Below are 6,000 nucleotides of genomic sequence, written 5' to 3'. Positions count from 1 at the left end.
CTAGTGGCAGTCGAGTTGCGACTAAAGACACTGCAAAAACAGAAGGTTCGAGCTCTGACAAGAACGTATGTGATACGTGCTCGAGAGGAAGCTTCTGCTTCTGATGTTATTACGGGTACTTTTTCTCTTTTTAATACAAGTGTTATTACTTTAATTGACCCGGGGTCGACGCATTCATATATTTGCATGAGATTGGTGTCTAGTATGAACATACCCATTGAACCTACAAAATTCATCATTAGAGTGTCGAACCCACTAGGCAAATCAGTCCTGGTTGATCAAGTTTGTAAGAATTTTCCTTTGACGATTCAGGGTCATTGCTTTACGGCTAACCTTATGTTATTTCCATTTGATGAATTTGATGTAATACTTGGTATAGATTGGTTAGCCCTTCATGACGTAATTGTAAATTGTAGTAGTAAGTATATTAAATTGAAATGCCCGGATGGTGGGATGCTATGGGTCGATTCCAAAGAATTCGGTTCGCCGTCGGTTGTAATCACGGTAATGGTTGCTTATATGAGAAAAGGATATGAAGCCTATCTTGCATTTGTACTGAACACTAAGGAAACAGAGTTGAAGATTGAGTCTGTGTCAATAGTATGTGAGTATCTAGAAGTGTTTCCAGAAGAATTACCCGAATTACCTCCTGAAAGGGAGATAGAGTTTGGTATTGAGTTGGTTCCAGGGACAACTCCCATTTCTATTGCTCCGTACAGAATGGCGCCAACCTAACTGAAGGAGTTAAAAGCACAGTTGCAAGAGCTGACGGATAAAGGATTTGCAAGACTGAGTTTTTCACCTTGGGGTGCTCTCGTACTATTTGTTAAGAAGAAAGATGGTTTGATGAGGCTATGTATAGATTATCGGCAACTGAACAAGGTAACTATCAAGAATAAGTATCCTTTGCCAAGGATCGGTGATTTTTTTGACCAGTTGAGAGGAGCCACTGTGTTCTCCAAGATAGACTTGAGGTCTGGCTATTATCAGCTGTTAGTTAAAGACTCAGATGTACCCAAGACGACTTTCAGGATGAGGTACAGACATTATGAATTTCTTGTCATGCCGTTTGGGCTGATGAATGCACCAGTCGTGTTTATGGATCTAATGAATAGGATCTTTCGGCCATATTTGGATAAATTTGTCGTTGTGTTCATTGACGACTTATTTATTTACTCCAAAGATGAGACAGAGCGTGGGAAGCACCTAAGAATTGTGTTGCAGACTTTGCAGGAAAAGCAACTGTATGCTAAGTTTAGCAAGAGTAAGTTTTGGCTCTAGGAAGTTGGATTTTTGGGTCATATTGTTTCAAGTGAAGGCATCCGAGTTGGTCCAAGTAAGACCTCTGCTATCATCGAATGGAAACTTGATACATGATATTCGTGACAGGTTTTAAATATTTATAATGAATCGTTCTTGAAACTAACTATTATCACGATGAAGGCAAGTGTACCTATCGAACAGTACTATAGCTTTAGCAAGACCGGATTATCGAACCCAAAGGAACTAAAAGTACTAGTATCAACTTTCTTTTTATTATCTAGCCTAAAAATAAAAGGGTTTTGTTTATCTAACTAATTAATTAAACTAAGAAATCACAGAAAAGAAATTTGGGGAAAATACTTTTCGGAAAACTCGATCGATTAAGACAATACCTAAGGAAAAATCCACCTAGAGTTCACTTGTTATTTCATTCTGAATCGGACGATTTATTCATTCAACTTTTTCCGTAGAGATCCCTAAGTTATATTATTATCTTTCTCGATACTAACGACGTCTAACTCTAGATTGAATAATTGAAATCTCTTTCTAATTAATACCCTAGGGTTGCATTAACTCGATCTATGGATCCCCTTATTAGGTTTCACCCTAATCCGACAAAATCTTGTCGCCCTATCTCTAGGCGCGCAATCAACTCCGCTTAATTATGACAAATTTACTATTAGACAAGGTCTATTCCTCCTCTGAATAAGAGCTTAACTTGAATCAATATCCTGGAATATCAAAACAAGAATTAAAAACACATAATTAAGAACAAGTGAAATATTTTTCATACAATTCAGATAATAATAACAAGATCCGTCTTAGGTTTCATTCCCCTTAGGTATTTAGGGGTTTTAGTTTATACTAATGAAAGAAAACATCTCAAAAGAATAAAAATAACAAAACATAAGAAAACCTAAAACTCTTGAGGGAATTTGAAGGGAGATCTTCATTTTTGATGGTGAATCTGGCTTTTGAGATGGATCGATCGGCTTACTTTGAGCAATTCCTTGCTTCCTCCTCTACGTCCCCGTCTAAGTTCCTCCTCAGGTGTTTAAATAGGCTTTGGAATGCCTAAGAGCCCTCAAAATTGGCCTTTTTCGAATTGGACTCAACTTGGGCTCGGTAGGGACACGCCCGTGTGCGATTGCTTAAGGCCGTGGTCAAGGCTGATAAATGGGCACGGGCGTGTGATCTACCCGTGTAAATCGTGCTTTGACCTTGCCAAAGGGACACGGCTGTGTGGTCTGCCCGTGTGAGGAAGTCCAGGCCGTGCAGATTTCGTACATTGGCCCATTTTCTCCGTTTTTGGCCTGTTTCTTGTTCCTTTCACTCTCCTATGCTTACCTAAGTATAAAACATGAAATTAAGGTTGTAGGAGCATCGAATTCACCAATTTTAAGGAAAAATCATCCATAAAATGTTCTAAGCATGGGATAGAAATATGTATGAATTACGGTTTATCAAATACCCCCACACTTAAGCATTTGCTTGTCCTCAAGCAAAATCTTCAACTCATAATCAAAATAAATTCTTCTCAACTTATAATTTCTATCGATAATATCTCAAAATAACCCATATGTAATCATACATTGAAAATTCAACTGAAAGAACATCAAAGTTTCAAACATTCCAAGTTGAGTATTTTATCATGAAAGCATAGGTGTCTCCTCTCATCTAAGTAATTACCTTTGACTCAAAATATTACATATTTTCACATCCTCACTAAAGATTCACTCAAATCACTCGAGGTGTTTAAGGATAATACATGAAGCACTAAATAGTCAATAATGAAAAGTCATTACCATATGCTTGCATGAAAATCAAATCCCCACCACTATATATTGGGATGAACATCAATCAAAAGGTCTTTAAAGGGTTGTAACGTGGCTTTGGTTAGGGGGTGTGGTCACAAACTGAAAGAAAAGGTTAGAATCGAGATTGAATTGAAAATTTTCCTAACTAGAAAAAGTAATTAAACATCAATTGAGTACAAGTGAGCTCCTTCTCAAAAGATGGAATTTAGATACTGCGGCTCAACAATACTGAATTACTACTAATATGTAAGTATGAATTTTTTTTTAAGAACAAGTCAGCTACATAGAAGAGCAAAACATAGCTAAGAAATTAGTTCAAATCAAGTCTCGACAAAAATAGGGATCAAATTAGGGGATTTCAACAATAATGGTTTATGGGTTAATATTGAGGGTAAATCAATTAATGGCTTGTTAGGGTCAAAGGGGTTCACTAAGGGTTAATTATGAAGGTAGGCTTTTTTTAAGTGAGTGAGTTAAACCTAAGTGTCTTTATCATTTTGACATATCAACTCAAATGGTGTGGTCTTGACATGCATAATCAAGCAAGTTCTAGGATAACAATTCAATACTGACGCACTCAAAGCAAAAATAAAAGTGAGCATGAAAGAAATGATAGATGCTCTAAAGGCTCAAAATCTCACAAATATTATGGCTTTATGGTGTTTAAACCTGTGAATTTCTACTCAAGATAATACCTAAACTTGGGAAAAATAATCTAAAAGTTTTTAATTCTTCAAAAATCAACTTATCATGCTTGATTCCCTAATGTCTTAAAGTTTAAACACTCAATGCATAAATGCCTATGTTTTAATTCAAGACATATCAATAAAAATCATAAATTAATTAAAATTCATTCTAACAGTGATATAAATGATTTACATGAGAATAAGACACAATTTAGGGATTTCTAATGATGATATAAAAGACCCCCCACACTTAATATGTACATTGCCCTCAATGTACAAAGATAGATATAATGAAAAAGATAGATTCATAATCATAAGATAGGGAGAGAAGTGAAACTTCCTGAATGATGAATGAATTCCTTGAACTGGAGTTTTGGAGGATAATCAGCGTGAAAGTGGAGGAGGATACTCCGGTGGTGGTAGAGGTTCATTAGCCCATAGGTCCTGCGCGAAAAGAATATTATATCTGGTGGTAGCAATGGTCGTGGTCGAGCAGGACATGGCAGTCGTGGAGAACCTTTCCCGGTGGAGTTTTTAGTTCCTATGCGAGGATGAGCTTTGGAGCTCTTTGTGACTGTGACAAAATCAGGAACTCTTTAAGAGGTATACTGAAGCATAATTACTCGTAATGAAATAGCCAAAGAATAAAAATTGTAAAAACTCAGGATAAAATAGTATTAAAAGGACTTAAAAATAATAATTTCAAAATATAGAGATAAAAATAAAATAAAATAAATAATAGGTGTTTATAGAGAAATTGGGGCACATGGCTGTGGGGCACGCCCGTGTGCTTTAAGCTCAGCCCGTGAGTTTTGTAATTTTCGAAATTAGGCGCATTGGTGTACACGGCCATGTTGCACGGTTGTGTCGATCTCCGTTCGCTTCTCCCACTCCCGTGTAATGATTTCATAATTAAATTATGTAATTAATAGGCGAAGAGTCGAAACTTAATTACAAATTATTTGATTCCTAATTATATATGTTCAATCGATTCCTCCTCTAGCTCAAAATAACCCGAACGAATTGTATGTAAAACCAGTAAATATGGAATGAATGAAAATCGTGAAATAAGAGAAATAGTTTTCATGTATCACTATATACAGTAAATGTGTTTTCTCGCTAAATACAAAAGATCACTTAGAAATTAATTTAATTTTTTGTGAATTATTATTTAATTAATTTTAATTAATTAATTAAAATTCAAAATTGAGATTAAATTAATTAGCCATGATGGATTTGTTGAATAAAGCAATTAAATATATTTCTTCATAGATTCTATATGATACGGTCACCATAACTTTAACAAAATTAGAATTGGATTGAGAAAATAATTTAATTAAACTCATTAATTTTAAAAAATATTTTGGGAAATAAAAAATAGTTATTAGGTTAGATAACTTAGAAGTGTTAGATAAAAGTTCGGATAACGCATATAATTGTACCCAATACATGAAAGGCCTAAAATAGGCCCGATTAAGGAGAGAGGCGACAAACCCTAGTCCCCTTAGGGCATGTCGCCAATCCCTTGTTCTTCTTCAAGTAGAACTTATGTTTTCTATTAAAATATTATTATTTAATTAGACTTTATTCGAATAAAACTCTTGTATCATTTTTTTAAAAATAGGAATTATAAGTTAAACTATTTACACATAATATCGAGTGTTGTTATTCTATTAGAAAAACAATGAAAATTTATTTTTAGAATAGATTATATTTTCTGGGAAAAGTTAATAGTTTTTAGTTATAGAGAGAATTGACTTTCCTACTGAAAGTTAAGAAAAGTTTTTATTTTGTGCACTTGTTTGTACTGTTTAAGCTTACATTCAAAGTAATTCGGGATTCAAAAATAATAAAGAATGACATTCAGTAAAAAGTCGTTATCAAAGGAATTATGGCCTTTGTGTATTGACATTTTTATTTTAACAACCGCTCACATTCATTTCAATGTGTTATATGTTGGAAAAATTAGTTTCAGTTTAAAAAATAATGTTTGTAGTATAATAGAAGATATTTTTCTTAAGACCAAGCATTGCAGTATTTATAGTATTAAATTCTAGACCAAATTATCAAATGTGTTTTGAGCGAGGCGACTTAGGTCCTTTCCTAGCTTTCTACCAAACAATCTTTTCCACTATTCTCGAACTCTTGGTTACTTTTAGTGTAGGCTCAAACTACATGAATTGAATTCACAAAATGAAAACATTAATTAACTTTTAGTAGGAAAGTTAATTTCT

This window comes from Gossypium hirsutum, chromosome A02 (assembly GCF_007990345.1).
Source record: "Gossypium hirsutum isolate 1008001.06 chromosome A02, Gossypium_hirsutum_v2.1, whole genome shotgun sequence".
Classification (NCBI taxonomy): Eukaryota; Viridiplantae; Streptophyta; class Magnoliopsida; order Malvales; family Malvaceae; genus Gossypium; species Gossypium hirsutum.
This window is presented reverse-complemented; position numbering follows the sequence as displayed.